Source organism: Pseudophryne corroboree, chromosome 9, assembly GCF_028390025.1.
Source record: "Pseudophryne corroboree isolate aPseCor3 chromosome 9, aPseCor3.hap2, whole genome shotgun sequence".
NCBI classification, from domain to species: Eukaryota; Metazoa; Chordata; class Amphibia; order Anura; family Myobatrachidae; genus Pseudophryne; species Pseudophryne corroboree.
Genome location: NC_086452.1, coordinates 203,395,043 through 203,412,859, shown reverse-complemented (window position 1 = coordinate 203,412,859; position 17,817 = coordinate 203,395,043). Strand labels below are relative to the sequence as shown.

Here is a 17,817-nt window from a genome sequence, read left to right as displayed (position 1 = left end):
AGTCTGCTGCTGACAGTGTCCAGCAGGTCCGTCATTATATAATATATACCTGTCCTGCAGTAGTGATATATATATATTTTTTACATCATTATCATCCAGTCTATACTAGCAGACGCAGTACGGTAGTCCACGGCTGTAGCTACCTCTGTGTCGGCAGTGCTCGTCCATAATTGTATACCTACCTGTGGTGGTTTTTTTTTTTCTATCTTCTTCATACTAGTAGTTTAGGAGTCTGCTGCTGACAGTGTCCAGCAGGTCCGTCATTATATAATATATACCTGTCCTGCAGTAGTGATATATATATATATATATTTTATATCATTATCATCCAGTCTATACTAGCAGACGCAGTACGGTAGTCCACGGCTGTAGCTACCTCTGTGTCGGCAGTCACTCGTCATCCATAAGTATACTAGTATCCATCCATCTCCATTGTTTACCTGAGGTGCCTTTTAGTTGTGCCTATTAAAATATGGAGAACAAAAATGTTGAGGTTCCAAAAATAGGGAAAGATCAAGATCGACTTCCACCTCGTGCTGAAGCTGCTGCCACTAGTCATGGCCGAGACGATGAAATGCCATCAATGTCGTCTGCCAAGGCCGATGCCCAATGTCATAGTACAGAGCATGTAAAATCCAAAACACCAAATATCAGTAAAAAAAGGACTCAAAAATCTAAAATAAAATCGTCGGAGGAGAAGCGTAAACTTGCCAATATGCCATTTACCACACGGAGTGGCAAGGAACGGCTGAGGCCCTGGCCTATGTTTATGGCTAGTGGTTCAGCTTCACATGAGGATGGAAGCACTCAGCCTCTCGCTAGAAAAATGAAAAGACTTAAGCTGGCAAAAGCACAGCAAAGAACTGTGCGTTCTTCGAAATCCCAAATCCACAAGGAGAGTCCAATTGTGTCGGTTGTGATGCCTGACCTTCCCAACACTGGACGTGAAGAGCATGCGCCTTCCACCATTTGCACGCCCCCTGCAAGTGCTGGAAGGAGCACCCGCAGTCCAGTTCCTGATAGTCAGATTGAAGATGTCAGTGTTGAAGTACACCAGGATGAGGAGGATATGGGTGTTGCTGGCGCTGGGGAGGAAATTGACCAGGAGGATTCTGATGGTGAGGTGGTTTGTTTAAGTCAGGCACCCGGGGAGACACCTGTTGTCCGTGGGAGGAATATGGCCATTGACATGCCTGGTGAAAATACCAAAAAAATCAGCTCTTCGGTGTGGAAGAAATGCGGACAACATTTGTCAAGCCGTGTGTTGCCTTTGTCAAGCTGTAATAAGTAGGGGTAAGGACGTTAACCACCTCGGAACATCCTCCCTTATACGTCACCTGCAGCGCATTCATCATAAGTCAGTGACAAGTTCAAAAACTTTGGGCGACAGCGGAAGCAGTCCACTGACCAGTAAATCCCTTCCTCTTGTAACCAAGCTCACGCAAACCACCCCACCAACTCCCTCAGTGTCAATTTCCTCCTTCCCCAGGAATGCCAATAGTCCTGCAGGCCATGTCACTGGCAATTCTGACGAGTCCTCTCCTGCCTGGGATTCCTCCGATGCATTCTTGCGTGTAACGCCTACTGCTGCTGGCGCTGCTGTTGTTGCTGCTGGGAGTCGATGGTCATCCCAGAGGGGAAGTCGTAAGACCACTTTTACTACTTCCACCAAGCAATTGACTGTCCAACCTTGGGCTCTATCTGATTTATTCTTTTAGAGGAGAGCCTTCTGAGTGGGCGACCAGCCTAATGAAAGCTGAAGATCCCATTCTTCAGGATCCCCTAGCATTCTGTGATGCAATTGTTAAAAGATACGGTTCCAAAGAAATTGGTTCAGGTTCCTCTAAGTCACCCGTCTTGTCTGCTGAGAGTCCACCAAATACTGTAAACTCGGCACAAGAGTCCCAGGCCGTTGTTTTGACTGCAGGATGTGCTTTTTTGACTTCTTCTTCTAATAATAGTACTTTACCAGAAAGTTCAGCTCCCAAGGGTAAGAGACCTGTCTCTGATTTGAACGCAGCCTTGCTGGGTGGTACCATCAGTTCAGACAATGTTTGGGGAATTACCTTGGTCAGACCTAAAGAGCTTTGTAAAAAGAAGAAGAAGAAAAAGAAATAATTTTTGATTCTTGCCTTGATAAAAAAAAAAAAGAAAGATTTTTTTTTTCTCCTCGTCTTGTGCCCAGTGGCCACCATCAAGGGGAGGGCACTGTTACAAGTTGTTGCTACAGCTTGTTTTTTGTTTTCTTGTCTGTTAGACCAGTGTGTCAGGTTTTTTTTTTTGTATCCCTTGTTCTGGATAGTCTGAATTTTGGGGTCTTTTGACCCCTCCTCAAGGGGGGGGTAATGTTATGAGCCACGGCTGTGGCTCATTCCTGTTTTGCAGTTTTGTTCTGTATTTCATGTTATACTTCTGTTTATGTTCCCCGTGGGTGTCATGGGGTGCTCGGAGCTCACCCTTAAGGAGGGGATACTGTTATGAACCACAGGTAGTGGTTCATTCCTATTTCATGTTTATAAAGTTGTCTTGCATGCCAGGATTTCCTGTTGCTCTGTTTTAGAATACTCTTGTCTGCTGCCGCTGGTGAGTCTGTGTAATTGCAGCTTGTTCCCATGTGTTCAGCCTCACCTGGCTGCTAATTGCATTTTGTCAGTTTGGAATCATGCAACAGGGCAGCTGCATGGGATTATTAATTAGGCCTCTCTGTTATATGCTGGCTGACTGCAATTCACAGATGCTGGTGATATTCCTTGGTTTGCAGTCTGCTTGAAGTTTGAGCTGGTTCCTGTCAGTCCCTGTGTTGATTCCTGTGTCAGTCCCTGTGTCGATTCCTGTGTCTGATCCCGTGTCCTGCTGTGAGGCGTTCCTGCCCTGAGTTCCAGTGGCTTTGCCTGTCCCTGGTCAAGTCTTCTGGCTTCCTGGTGTCCACCGGTCTGTCGTTTGGGATTCTGCCTGTCCTCCAGTTCTGAGAGTCGGTGTCGGCAGCATTAGAAGTTCCTGTCCGTTGCCAGTATTCGTACCGGTTCCGTGAGTAGCGGCTCTCCCGCGTCCGTTGGCCTAGGCCGCTGTATTCCCTTATTGTTTCTGTCCCTGGTGTTTTGCAGAGGGTTCTGCTTATGCTGTCACCGCCGGTACACAAAGGTATTGTGTCGGCGTGTGATCAGCATTTCCTTTGTTGTTCTTTTCCTTTGGCGGTTTCTCCGCACATACTTTAGGTTTTTAGTTAGCTTGTAGCCCCTGGCCTGTTTGCTTAGTTAGAGGTCCTCTTGTTATCATTCTGCCTCGGATTTCCCTTTGTCTCTCATTAAGACCGGGGGGCACCGGAGTTGGGCAGACATAATCCGCCCTTCAAACGTGGCTGCCAAGGGCTCAAGAAACCATAGTCTCGCAAGGGATTTCCGATAGCACGGGTGAGACAACAGAGTTAGGGCACCAGGGGCTGTTCCCTTTCCATTCCCCTTTCCCAGCGTTACGTCCTGGTGCTCTGGACTCACTTCATGAACATCTCCCTTGTTCTGAGCACCAGGAACCTAACATTATCACCAGCCATACCACAAAAAAGAAATAAAACTTTTTTTTTTCTTTTTTGGCCCAGTCCAGTGTCTAGTCTAGAATCCAGTCCTGTCTAGAATCCGGTGTTTAGAATCCAGTCCGGTGTTTAGAATCCAGTCCAGTGTTTAGAATCCAGTCCAGTGTTTAGAATCCAGTCCAGTGTTTAGAATCCAGTCCGGTGTTTAGAATCCAGTCCGGTTTAAAAAAAAAAAAAAGTCTTGTTTTGTTTAGCAAAATTTAGTCTTGCCTTGTCTTGCCTTGCCTTGTCTTGTCTTGTGCCCTGAACTCTGTATTCAGTGCTTTGAGACCAGAGCGACTAGAAGTTTTGCAGCAATCCCTAAAGCAACTGCAAAACCTTCTGACTAAAATATTGCTCATTTTGCCAGAAGTCGTTGAGAGTACATCTATCTCTAAAGAGACTCTTGTTCACAGTATGGTGACAAGAGAATCCTCTGGTTTAATTGAAGAGAAAAGGTTTAAAAGTTTTCTGCGGCCCAGGCTCTCAGAAGAGGAGCGTCTGCGTCGCAGAAACTTAAACTTATGCCTATATTGTGTGGGTTTAGGCCATTATCTGCAGACCTGTGAGTTGCGCAAGCCAAAGTGTGGTGACGAGTCTTGCCCTCTGGCCAAGTTGAGTCATGATACAAGACCTACTCCTGTCTCTACTGTGGCAGAGGTACTTGTCACACAACCCACACAAAAAAGCTCTCTGTCCTATAATTGGGGTCCTTGGGCAAGGGAGCCCGATTATAGATTCAGGAATCAAAAGAGAATGTTTCTCTCCTCTCTTGAGGTTCCTGTGGAAGCGGAGTTGCAAGTCCCTGGAGTGGTGCCCGATGCCCAGGTTCCTGGAGTGGTGCCCGATGCCCAGGTTCCTGGAGTGGTGCCCGATGCCCAGGTTCCTGGAGTGGTGCCCGATGCCCAGGGTCCTGGAGTGGTGCCCGATGCTCAGGTTCTTGGTGCGGTACCCGATGCCCAGAGTGCTGGAGCGGTACCCGATGCCCAGAGTGCTGGAGCGGTACCCGATGCCCAGAGTGCTGGAGCGGTACCCGATGCCCAGAGTGCTGGAGCGGTACCCGATGCCCAGAGTGCTGGAGCGGTACCCGATGCCCAGAGTGCTGGAGCGGTACCCGATGCCCAGAGTGCTGGAGCGGTACCCGATGCCCAGAGTGCTAGAGCGGTACCCGATGCCCTAGCTTATAGAGGGACATCAAATATTTTAGTTCAGGTGTCCATACCGGAAGGGGTCTCAGAAGCTGTCACACCAGGTAGGGACTTGAAAAGCGCAACCCTAGAAAAGGTCTCTAAAACCATAGTTCTTGAAGGGAACTCGAGAAGCAAAACCCCAGAAGGGATCTTTGAAGTAAAATCCCCAAGTGAGGTCTCGAGAGACGCAGCCCCAAAAAAGGGTCTAGAAGTCGCTTCCCCAGGAAAGAACTTAAGAAGCATAGCATTAGTGGAGGATCTGAACGTTATTGCTTCAGCAAAAGTCCCGGAAGTCATAGTCCCGGGAGAACTTTCGATAATTATCGACTCAGAGAGGGAGGCCGATGGCCCGATCCCAGTCAGGGAGGCCAACGGCCCGGTCCCAGTAAAAGAATCCGAGGTGCTGGCCCCAGCGGGGTTCTCGGAGGCCACTGCCCCAGCGGGGTTCTCGGAGGCCACTGCCCCAGCGGGGTTCTCGGAGGCCACTGCCCCAGCGGGGTTCCCGGAGGCCACTGCCCCAGCGGGGTTCCCGGAGGCCACTGCCATGGGTGGGGTTCAGAAAGTCACTGCCCCAGGTGGGGTTCAGAAAGTCACTGCCCCGGGTGGGGTTCAGAAAGTCACTGCCCCGGGTGGGGTTCAGAAAGTCACTGCCCCGGGTGGGGTTCAGAAAGTCACTGCCCCGGGTGGGGTTCAGAAAGTCTCAGCCCCGGGTGGGGTTCAGAGAGTCTCAGCCTCGAGTAAGGTCAATAGTGACCAGGTCCTAGCAAAGCACTCCAGTCAGTCAGATGAGAAGGAAACAGATCCTGACACTGATATCTCAACATCCATAACCTTTGATGGGGACTTCGCCCAATTTCTGTCGCTTTTCAAACACTATTACACTATTATGTTGTCTAGACCATTTCTGGGCATCACTTCAGAAAACCTTGGGCTCTATCTGATTTATTCTTTTAGAGGAGAGCCTTCTGAGTGGGCGACCAGCCTAATGAAAGCTGAAGATCCCATTCTTCAGGATCCCCTAGCATTCTGTGATGCAATTGTTAAAAGATACGGTTCCAAAGAAATTGGTTCAGGTTCCTCTAAGTCACCCGTCTTGTCTGCTGAGAGTCCACCAAATACTGTAAACTCGGCACAAGAGTCCCAGGCCGTTGTTTTGACTGCAGGATGTGCTTTTTTGACTTCTTCTTCTAATAATAGTACTTTACCAGAAAGTTCAGCTCCCAAGGGTAAGAGACCTGTCTCTGATTTGAACGCAGCCTTGCTGGGTGGTACCATCAGTTCAGACAATGTTTGGGGAATTACCTTGGTCAGACCTAAAGAGCTTTGTAAAAAGAAGAAGAAGAAAAAGAAATAATTTTTGATTCTTGCCTTGATAAAAAAAAAAAAGAAAGATTTTTTTTTTCTCCTCGTCTTGTGCCCAGTGGCCACCATCAAGGGGAGGGCACTGTTACAAGTTGTTGCTACAGCTTGTTTTTTGTTTTCTTGTCTGTTAGACCAGTGTGTCAGGTTTTTTTTTTTGTATCCCTTGTTCTGGATAGTCTGAATTTTGGGGTCTTTTGACCCCTCCTCAAGGGGGGGGTAATGTTATGAGCCACGGCTGTGGCTCATTCCTGTTTTGCAGTTTTGTTCTGTATTTCATGTTATACTTCTGTTTATGTTCCCCGTGGGTGTCATGGGGTGCTCGGAGCTCACCCTTAAGGAGGGGATACTGTTATGAACCACAGGTAGTGGTTCATTCCTATTTCATGTTTATAAAGTTGTCTTGCATGCCAGGATTTCCTGTTGCTCTGTTTTAGAATACTCTTGTCTGCTGCCGCTGGTGAGTCTGTGTAATTGCAGCTTGTTCCCATGTGTTCAGCCTCACCTGGCTGCTAATTGCATTTTGTCAGTTTGGAATCATGCAACAGGGCAGCTGCATGGGATTATTAATTAGGCCTCTCTGTTATATGCTGGCTGACTGCAATTCACAGATGCTGGTGATATTCCTTGGTTTGCAGTCTGCTTGAAGTTTGAGCTGGTTCCTGTCAGTCCCTGTGTTGATTCCTGTGTCAGTCCCTGTGTCGATTCCTGTGTCTGATCCCGTGTCCTGCTGTGAGGCGTTCCTGCCCTGAGTTCCAGTGGCTTTGCCTGTCCCTGGTCAAGTCTTCTGGCTTCCTGGTGTCCACCGGTCTGTCGTTTGGGATTCTGCCTGTCCTCCAGTTCTGAGAGTCGGTGTCGGCAGCATTAGAAGTTCCTGTCCGTTGCCAGTATTCGTACCGGTTCCGTGAGTAGCGGCTCTCCCGCGTCCGTTGGCCTAGGCCGCTGTATTCCCTTATTGTTTCTGTCCCTGGTGTTTTGCAGAGGGTTCTGCTTATGCTGTCACCGCCGGTACACAAAGGTATTGTGTCGGCGTGTGATCAGCATTTCCTTTGTTGTTCTTTTCCTTTGGCGGTTTCTCCGCACATACTTTAGGTTTTTAGTTAGCTTGTAGCCCCTGGCCTGTTTGCTTAGTTAGAGGTCCTCTTGTTATCATTCTGCCTCGGATTTCCCTTTGTCTCTCATTAAGACCGGGGGGCACCGGAGTTGGGCAGACATAATCCGCCCTTCAAACGTGGCTGCCAAGGGCTCAAGAAACCATAGTCTCGCAAGGGATTTCCGATAGCACGGGTGAGACAACAGAGTTAGGGCACCAGGGGCTGTTCCCTTTCCATTCCCCTTTCCCAGCGTTACGTCCTGGTGCTCTGGACTCACTTCATGAACATCTCCCTTGTTCTGAGCACCAGGAACCTAACATTATCACCAGCCATACCACAAAAAAGAAATAAAACTTTTTTTTTTCTTTTTTGGCCCAGTCCAGTGTCTAGTCTAGAATCCAGTCCTGTCTAGAATCCGGTGTTTAGAATCCAGTCCGGTGTTTAGAATCCAGTCCAGTGTTTAGAATCCAGTCCAGTGTTTAGAATCCAGTCCAGTGTTTAGAATCCAGTCCGGTGTTTAGAATCCAGTCCGGTTTAAAAAAAAAAAAAAGTCTTGTTTTGTTTAGCAAAATTTAGTCTTGCCTTGTCTTGCCTTGCCTTGTCTTGTCTTGTGCCCTGAACTCTGTATTCAGTGCTTTGAGACCAGAGCGACTAGAAGTTTTGCAGCAATCCCTAAAGCAACTGCAAAACCTTCTGACTAAAATATTGCTCATTTTGCCAGAAGTCGTTGAGAGTACATCTATCTCTAAAGAGACTCTTGTTCACAGTATGGTGACAAGAGAATCCTCTGGTTTAATTGAAGAGAAAAGGTTTAAAAGTTTTCTGCGGCCCAGGCTCTCAGAAGAGGAGCGTCTGCGTCGCAGAAACTTAAACTTATGCCTATATTGTGTGGGTTTAGGCCATTATCTGCAGACCTGTGAGTTGCGCAAGCCAAAGTGTGGTGACGAGTCTTGCCCTCTGGCCAAGTTGAGTCATGATACAAGACCTACTCCTGTCTCTACTGTGGCAGAGGTACTTGTCACACAACCCACACAAAAAAGCTCTCTGTCCTATAATTGGGGTCCTTGGGCAAGGGAGCCCGATTATAGATTCAGGAATCAAAAGAGAATGTTTCTCTCCTCTCTTGAGGTTCCTGTGGAAGCGGAGTTGCAAGTCCCTGGAGTGGTGCCCGATGCCCAGGTTCCTGGAGTGGTGCCCGATGCCCAGGTTCCTGGAGTGGTGCCCGATGCCCAGGTTCCTGGAGTGGTGCCCGATGCCCAGGGTCCTGGAGTGGTGCCCGATGCTCAGGTTCTTGGTGCGGTACCCGATGCCCAGAGTGCTGGAGCGGTACCCGATGCCCAGAGTGCTGGAGCGGTACCCGATGCCCAGAGTGCTGGAGCGGTACCCGATGCCCAGAGTGCTGGAGCGGTACCCGATGCCCAGAGTGCTGGAGCGGTACCCGATGCCCAGAGTGCTGGAGCGGTACCCGATGCCCAGAGTGCTGGAGCGGTACCCGATGCCCAGAGTGCTGGAGCGGTACCCGATGCCCAGAGTGCTAGAGCGGTACCCGATGCCCTAGCTTATAGAGGGACATCAAATATTTTAGTTCAGGTGTCCATACCGGAAGGGGTCTCAGAAGCTGTCACACCAGGTAGGGACTTGAAAAGCGCAACCCTAGAAAAGGTCTCTAAAACCATAGTTCTTGAAGGGAACTCGAGAAGCAAAACCCCAGAAGGGATCTTTGAAGTAAAATCCCCAAGTGAGGTCTCGAGAGACGCAGCCCCAAAAAAGGGTCTAGAAGTCGCTTCCCCAGGAAAGAACTTAAGAAGCATAGCATTAGTGGAGGATCTGAACGTTATTGCTTCAGCAAAAGTCCCGGAAGTCATAGTCCCGGGAGAACTTTCGATAATTATCGACTCAGAGAGGGAGGCCGATGGCCCGATCCCAGTCAGGGAGGCCAACGGCCCGGTCCCAGTAAAAGAATCCGAGGTGCTGGCCCCAGCGGGGTTCTCGGAGGCCACTGCCCCAGCGGGGTTCTCGGAGGCCACTGCCCCAGCGGGGTTCTCGGAGGCCACTGCCCCAGCGGGGTTCCCGGAGGCCACTGCCCCAGCGGGGTTCCCGGAGGCCACTGCCATGGGTGGGGTTCAGAAAGTCACTGCCCCAGGTGGGGTTCAGAAAGTCACTGCCCCGGGTGGGGTTCAGAAAGTCACTGCCCCGGGTGGGGTTCAGAAAGTCACTGCCCCGGGTGGGGTTCAGAAAGTCACTGCCCCGGGTGGGGTTCAGAAAGTCTCAGCCCCGGGTGGGGTTCAGAGAGTCTCAGCCTCGAGTAAGGTCAATAGTGACCAGGTCCTAGCAAAGCACTCCAGTCAGTCAGATGAGAAGGAAACAGATCCTGACACTGATATCTCAACATCCATAACCTTTGATGGGGACTTCGCCCAATTTCTGTCGCTTTTCAAACACTATTACACTATTATGTTGTCTAGACCATTTCTGGGCATCACTTCAGAAAACCTTGGGCTCTATCTGATTTATTCTTTTAGAGGAGAGCCTTCTGAGTGGGCGACCAGCCTAATGAAAGCTGAAGATCCCATTCTTCAGGATCCCCTAGCATTCTGTGATGCAATTGTTAAAAGATACGGTTCCAAAGAAATTGGTTCAGGTTCCTCTAAGTCACCCGTCTTGTCTGCTGAGAGTCCACCAAATACTGTAAACTCGGCACAAGAGTCCCAGGCCGTTGTTTTGACTGCAGGATGTGCTTTTTTGACTTCTTCTTCTAATAATAGTACTTTACCAGAAAGTTCAGCTCCCAAGGGTAAGAGACCTGTCTCTGATTTGAACGCAGCCTTGCTGGGTGGTACCATCAGTTCAGACAATGTTTGGGGAATTACCTTGGTCAGACCTAAAGAGCTTTGTAAAAAGAAGAAGAAGAAAAAGAAATAATTTTTGATTCTTGCCTTGATAAAAAAAAAAAAGAAAGATTTTTTTTTTCTCCTCGTCTTGTGCCCAGTGGCCACCATCAAGGGGAGGGCACTGTTACAAGTTGTTGCTACAGCTTGTTTTTTGTTTTCTTGTCTGTTAGACCAGTGTGTCAGGTTTTTTTTTTTGTATCCCTTGTTCTGGATAGTCTGAATTTTGGGGTCTTTTGACCCCTCCTCAAGGGGGGGGGGGTAATGTTATGAGCCACGGCTGTGGCTCATTCCTGTTTTGCAGTTTTGTTCTGTATTTCATGTTATACTTCTGTTTATGTTCCCCGTGGGTGTCATGGGGTGCTCGGAGCTCACCCTTAAGGAGGGGATACTGTTATGAACCACAGGTAGTGGTTCATTCCTATTTCATGTTTATAAAGTTGTCTTGCATGCCAGGATTTCCTATTGCTCTGTTTTAGAATACTCTTGTCTGCTGCCGCTGGTGAGTCTGTGTAATTGCAGCTTGTTCCCATGTGTTCAGCCTCACCTGGCTGCTAATTGCATTTTGTCAGTTTGGAATCATGCAACAGGGCAGCTGCATGGGATTATTAATTAGGCCTCTCTGTTATATGCTGGCTGACTGCAATTCACAGATGCTGGTGATATTCCTTGGTTTGCAGTCTGCTTGAAGTTTGAGCAGGTTCCTGTCAGTCCCTGTGTTGATTCCTGTGTCAGTCCCTGTGTCGATTCCTGTGTCTGATCCCGTGTCCTGCTGTGAGGCGTTCCTGCCCTGAGTTCCAGTGGCTTTGCCTGTCCCTGGTCAAGTCTTCTGGCTTCCTGGTGTCCACCGGTCTGTCGTTTGGGATTCTGCCTGTCCTCCAGTTCTGAGAGTCGGTGTCGGCAGCATTAGAAGTTCCTGTCCGTTGCCAGTATTCGTACCGGTTCCGTGAGTAGCGGCTCTCCCGCGTCCATTGGCCTAGGCCGCTGTATTCCATTATTGTTTCTGTCCCTGGTGTTTTGCAGAGGGTTCTGCTTATGCTGTCACCGCCGGTACACAAAGGTATTGTGTCGGCGTGTGATCAGCATTTCCTTTGTTGTTCTTTTCCTTTGGCGGTTTCTCCGCACATACTTTAGGTTTTTAGTTAGCTTGTAGCCCCTGGCCTGTTTGCTTAGTTAGAGGTCCTCTTGTTATCATTCTGCCTCGGATTTCCCTTTGTCTCTCATTAAGACCGGGGGGGCACCGGAGTTGGGCAGACATAATCCGCCCTTCAAACGTGGCTGCCAAGGGCTCAAGAAACCATAGTCTCGCAAGGGATTTCCGATAGCACGGGTGAGACAACAGAGTTAGGGCGCCAGGGGCTGTTCCCTTTCCATTCCCCTTTCCCAGCGTTACGTCCTGGTGCTCTGGACTCACTTCATGAATAACTCCCTTGTTCTGAGTACCAGGAACCTAACAAGTCCTTTGCGAGGAAGATGAAATATCACAGCAGTCATCCTGCTGCAAAGCGGATAACTGAGGCCTTGGCATCCTGGGCGGTGAGAAACGTGGTTCCGGTATCCATCATTACTGCAGAGCCAACTATAGACTTGTTTGAGGTACTGTGTCCCCGGTACCAAATACCATCTAGGTTCCATTTCTCTAGGCAGGCGATACCGAAAATGTACACAGACCTCAGAAAAAGATTTACCAGTGTCCTAAAAAATGCAGTTGTACCCAATGTCCACTTAACCACGGACATGTGGACAAGTGGAGCAGGGCAGACTCAGGACTATATGACTGTGACAGCCCACTGGGTAGATGTATGGACTCCCGCCGCAAGAACAGCAGCGGCGGCACCAGTAGCAGCATCTCGCAAATACCAACTCTTTCCTAGGCAGGCTACAAAGCGTAGCCTGCCTAGGAAAGAGTTGGCGTTTGCGAGATGCTGCTACTGGTGCCGCCGCTGCTGTTCACCGCTTTCCAGAATACGCACACAGCTAAAAACCTCTTACGGCAACTGAGGAAGATCATAGCAGAATGGCTTACCCAAATTGGACTCTCCTGTGGATTTGTGGCATCGGACAACGCCAGCAATATTGTGTGTGCATTAAATATGGGCAAATTCCAGCACGTCCCATGTTTTGCACATACCTTGAATTTGGTGGTGCAGAATTATTTAAAAAACGAGAGGGGCGTGCAAGAGATGCTGTCGGTGGCCAGAAGAATTGCGGGACACTTTCGGCGTACAGGCACCACGTACAGAAGACTGGAGCAACACCAAAAACGCCTGAACCTGCCCTGCCATCATCTGAAGCAAGAAGTGGTAACGAGGTGGAATTCAACCCTCTATATGCTTCAGAGGTTGGAGGAGCAGCAAAAGGCCATTCAAGCCTATACAACTGAGCACGATATAGGAGGTGGAATGCACCTGTCTCAAGCGCAGTGGAGAATGATTTCAACATTGTGCAAGGTTCTGCAACCTTTTGAACTTGCCACACGTGAAGTCAGTTCAGACACTGCCAGCCTGAGTCAGGTCATTCCCCTCATCAGGCTTTTGCAGAAGAAGCTGGAGACATTGAAGGAGGAGCTAACACAGAGCGATTCCGCTAGGCATGTGGGACTTGTGGATGGAGCCCTTAATTCGCTTAACAAGGATTCACGGGTGGTCAATCTGTTGAAATCAGAGCACTACATTTTGGCCACCGTGCTCGATCCTAGATTTAAAACCTACCTTGGATCTCTCTTTCCGGCAGACACAAGTCTGCAGGGGTTCAAAGAACTGCTGGTGAGAAAATTGTCAAGTCAAGCGGAACGCGACCTGTCAACATCTCCTCCTTCACATTCTCCCGCAACTGGGGGTGCGAGGAAAAGGCTCAGAATTCCGAGCCCACCCGCTGGCGGTGATGCAGGGCAGTCTGGAGCGACTGCTGATGCTGACATCTGGTCCGGACTGAAGGACCTGCCAACGATTACGGACATGTCGTCTACTGTCACTGCATATGATTCTCTCCCCATTGAAAGAATGGTGGAGGATTATATGAGTGACCGCATCCAAGTAGGCACGTCAGACAGTCCGTATGTATACTGGCAGGAAAAAGAGGCAATTTGGAGGCCCTTGCATAAACTGGCTTTATTCTACCTAAGTTGCCCTCCCACAAGTGTGTACTCCGAAAGAGTGTTTAGTGCCGCCGCTCACCTTGTCAGCAATCGGCGTACGAGGTTACTTCCAGAAAATGTGGAGAAGATGATGTTCATTAAAATGAATTATAATCAATTCCTCCATGGAGGCATTCACCAGCAGCAATTGCCTCCACAAAGTACACAGGGAGCTGTGATGGTGGATTCCAGTGGGGACGAATTGATAATCTGTGAGGAGGGGGATGTACACGGTGATGAATCGGAGGATGATGATGAGGTGGACATCTTGCCTCTGTAGAGCCAGTTTGTGAAAGGAGAGATTAATTGCTTCTTTTTTGGTGGGGGTCCAAACCAACCCGTCATTTCAGTCACAGTCGTGTGGCAGACCCTGTCACTGAAATGATGGGTTGGTTAAAGTGTGCATGTCCTGTTTATACAACATAAGGGTGGGTGGGAGGGCCCAAGGACAATTCCATCTTGCACCTCTTTTTTCTTTCATTTTTCTTTGCGTCATGTGCTGTTTGGGGAGTGTTTTTTGGAAGGGCCAGCCTGCGTGACACTGCAGTGCCACTCCTAGATGGGCCAGGTGTTTGTGTCGGCCACTAGGGTCGCTTAGCTTACTCACACAGCTACCTCATTGCGCCTCTTTTTTTCTTTGCGTCATGTGCTGTTTGGGGAGTGTTTTTTAGAAGGGTCAGCCTGCGTGACACTGCAGTGCCACTCCTAGATGGGCCAGGTGTTTGTGTCGGCCACTAGGGTCGCTTAGCTTACTCACACAGCTACCTCATTGCGCCTCTTTTTTTCTTTGCGTCATGTGCTGTTTGGGGAGTGTTTTTTTGAAGGGCCATCCTGCCTGACACTGCAGTGCCACTCCTAGATGGGCCAGGTGTTTGTGTCGGCCACTAGGGTCGCTGAGCTTACTCACACAGCTACCTCATTGCGCCTCTTTTTTTCTTTGCGTCATGTGCTGTTTGGGGAGTGTTTTTTGGAAGGGCCATCCTGCCTGACACTGCAGTGCCACTCCTAGATGGGCCAGGTGTTTGTGTCGGCCACTAGGGTCGCTGAGCTTAGTCACACAGCTACCTCATTGCGCCTCTTTTTTTTCTTCTTTGCGTCATGTGCTGTTTGGGGAGTATTTTTTGGAAGGGCCATCCTGCCTGACACTGCAGTGCCACTCCTAGATGGGCCAGGTGTTTGTGTCGGCCACTTGGGTCGCTGAGCTTAGTCACACAGCTACCTCATTGCGCCTCTTTTTTTCTTTGCGTCATGTGCTGTTTGGGGAGTGTTTTTTGGAAGGGCCATCCTGCGTGACACTGCAGTGCCACTCCTCGATGGGCCAGGTGTTTGTGTCGGCCACTTGGGTCGCTGAGCTTAGTCATCCAGCGACCTCGGTGCAAATTTTAGGACTAAAAATAATATTGTGAGGTGTGAGGTGTTCAGAATAGACTGAAAATGAGTGGAAATTATGGTTATTGAGGTTAATAATACTTTGGGATCAAAATGACCCCCAAATTCTATGATTTAAGCTGTTTTTTAGGGTTTTTTGAAAAAAACACCGAATCCAAAACACACCCGAATCCGACAAAAAAAATTCGGTGAGGTTTTGCCAAAACGCGTTCGAACCCAAAACACGGCCGCGGAACCGAACCCAAAACCAAAACACAAAACCCAAAACATTTCCGGTGCACATCTCTAGTGCAGAGACTGCAGAAAATTAGTTTGTGCAGCTCTGCTACACATGCGTTCGCACATAAGCACATCTAAAATACACTCCCCCTGTAGGCGGCGACTATCTGATCGCAGGGCAGCAAAAATCTCTGCCCAGCGATCAGGTCTGAATTACCCCCATAGTCATGTAGCACAGTGTATAGGGCAAATATTAATTTTGCACAGCGACTATATACAGTATTCATGTATATATTTATACAGTGCAAATCTTTTATCCTTTTTTTTACTAATTAATGTTATCTTTAAAATTTGATTTTACACACATACATATTTAGATATTTTGCATCTTAATTATTATCCTATACCTATTAAGGGGATTTAATATATTGTATGCTCAAACATTTTAAAAGACTGACTTCCAATCTAATAGTGACCCCTGAGCAACTTATAATAGCACCTAAGCAACTTCCCCCTTCTGTGTAGGAGGAGATGCAGTAGTGATGTAATGTAGTGATGTAGTAAAGTGTGGTGTAAGTATACAGAGATAGGTGTACAGATGCAGCATCAGATCACAGACGTCTCCAGGAGGCATCTATTTACACAACACACCTCCTGTGGCATTAGCATATTTTTGCTCAGTAGCTGCATCCAAAGCTGATATTTGCAAGGCGCCAGTCTCAATCCATTTGTAAGCAGGTACAGCAGTAGCATATTTTGGCACATCCACTGTGTACATGATTGCAGCTGCAAGTGCATTAGTGTACTGTACAGCTTAGAATCAAGCTCTTATCCAAGAACTGTATCCCAATAGACAAACTGCCACAACATAGTGTGACATATTTACAAGAGTAGATTAATGTTAACTAGTGATGAGCGGATTCGGTTTTACTCGGTTTTACTCGGTTCTCAAAACCGAATCTTATTGGCTATCCAAAACACGTGACATCAGCGAGCCAATAAGATTCGGTTTTGAGAACCGAGTAAAACCGAGTAAAACCGGATCCGCTCATCACTAAAATAATATAGGACATCTCGCCAAGATGACCTGTGCAGAGGAATACAGTAGAGTTGATAACAGTTAAACTAGTATTTAATAAATTAGGGTACCCACAGATATGCATGAAATATTGTTAGACATAGATGATTAGATACAGTATAAAGACTGCTGTAAGGTAAACCTGCCTCACAAAAACTATGATTCATAAACGGGCCTGTATGGAGTAATGGTAATTTACAATAACTGCAGACATTTATATCCTAAAATCTTTTACCATGCATCTATCTAATACAAATTGAACGTTAAATTATTGGCTTCTATGCTATTTATATAATCTCCAGGTCGTCCGATAAAAAGCTTTAAAAAAAATCCATATTTCCCCTCTACATTCAATAGTACTTGCAAAAGCACTCATTACATTACTGTACAAGGTCAGCTGCATTGAAATGCGCGTAAGACATTTTTGCTTTAATTTAAGTGAACCGTGTGCTGCTCATCTATTAACTATGTAGTACTCAAACTATTTGTATAGCTTTTTGCATAGTACTGAAAGTGTATATACTGTACACCCTTTTTTTCCCAATAAATCATTCATTTTATTTTCTATCACCCATAGGGATGGTAAAGGTTCTGCTGCATGGACTCACAGGACCAACCTAGACAGGAAATATTTTGTGATTGGCAGCCGTCACAGCAAATCAAGAGCCACCTTTAGTTAAACACATCTTTCTCTTCTAAGAAAGTGCTCCTGCGATTTATTTCTCATTTCTATCTGCCAAAATAAATCCCTGAAATAGCAAAGGCACCCAGTATGGATAATTACATTAAACACTTGAAAGCTAACAAGACGCCAGGCTCAGGAAGCTTCACCACTAGCTATTGCAAGACTTTAAATAGTCTCTTTACTTTGTTTAATGGCAGCCTGAAAGGAACCCTCTTCTCATAACAGGCCCACAAAGCAAGGATCATATTGGGCTCAAAAGAAGGGAAAAACATGAGCAACTGTGCTAATAGCAGGCTGAAGATACTGTATTCTATGAAATATGGATATTAAAACTGATGCCAACATTTTTGTAATGTATTCAAACGAGGTACTTACTGCCCATGCTTATCCACAGTGATCAGGTAGGCTTCAATTCAGATAGGCAGTCAAAGATATTATAAGACACACTGTCAATCTTATTCACTCCATTAATTCATCTAAGACTCCTGCCCACTTGCTTTCTTCTGGATGCAGAGAAGGCATTTAACAGGATTTAGCGGGCCATTCATGCCTTAGATCCGCCATCATTTTAGGTTTGTGGTGAATTTTTACAAGCTTTATACTCTGTCCCATTGTCCAGAGATTCAATGAATTGGATTGGATCCTGACTTTTACAAATTACAAAAGCACCTAAGCTAGTTGGTTGTTTAGTTTGCTCCTCCTTCTACTATTACATGGCTAGACCTGGAGACATATTTGTGATTTTTTAACTCAACGATTTAGACTACTCATGATTCTCTACCCTCTACCCCTTCTTCTACTCAATCCTCAATGTACTCTTTACTTGGATCCCAGGAGAGTTTGGTCGGTGTTATCTACAGGGTAACAGTTTTGTGCATGCCCCTGCCAGACAATCAATCCAAAAATGAGTTCCAGAAGGTGAATTCTTTTACATACTGTACCTCCAGTTAAGACAATTTGTTACCACCCTAGTGTGCTCAGTAACCCATCTTACACTAACTTACCTTCCTTTATTATAGTAGGCCCCTAATGAAAGGAGTAATCTCTTTATAATCTGTTACTATCCTGTACCTCCTACCTAATTTTTAACTCCAGTGTGAGGGAAATCTAGTCCACTTTAAGGGGAAGACTCACAATCCACAATCAGAGCATGGGCATACAAATGGGTACTATAGATGGTACTGTACTTAGGGCCTGATTCATAGTTGTAT

General features: G+C 47.3%; 1 long non-coding RNA gene across 1 annotated transcript in view; it reads left to right on the top strand.

The window, feature by feature from the left end:
• The window catches only part of LOC134957873 (uncharacterized), a 47,360-nt gene extending 29,826 nt beyond the window's left edge, over positions 1–17,534 (top strand). The window contains exon 4 of the long non-coding RNA XR_010186774.1: positions 16,499–17,534. This is a non-coding gene — a long non-coding RNA (uncharacterized LOC134957873). The remainder of the gene's footprint in view (positions 1–16,498) is intronic.
• The last annotated feature ends 283 nt before the right edge of the window (positions 17,535–17,817 follow it).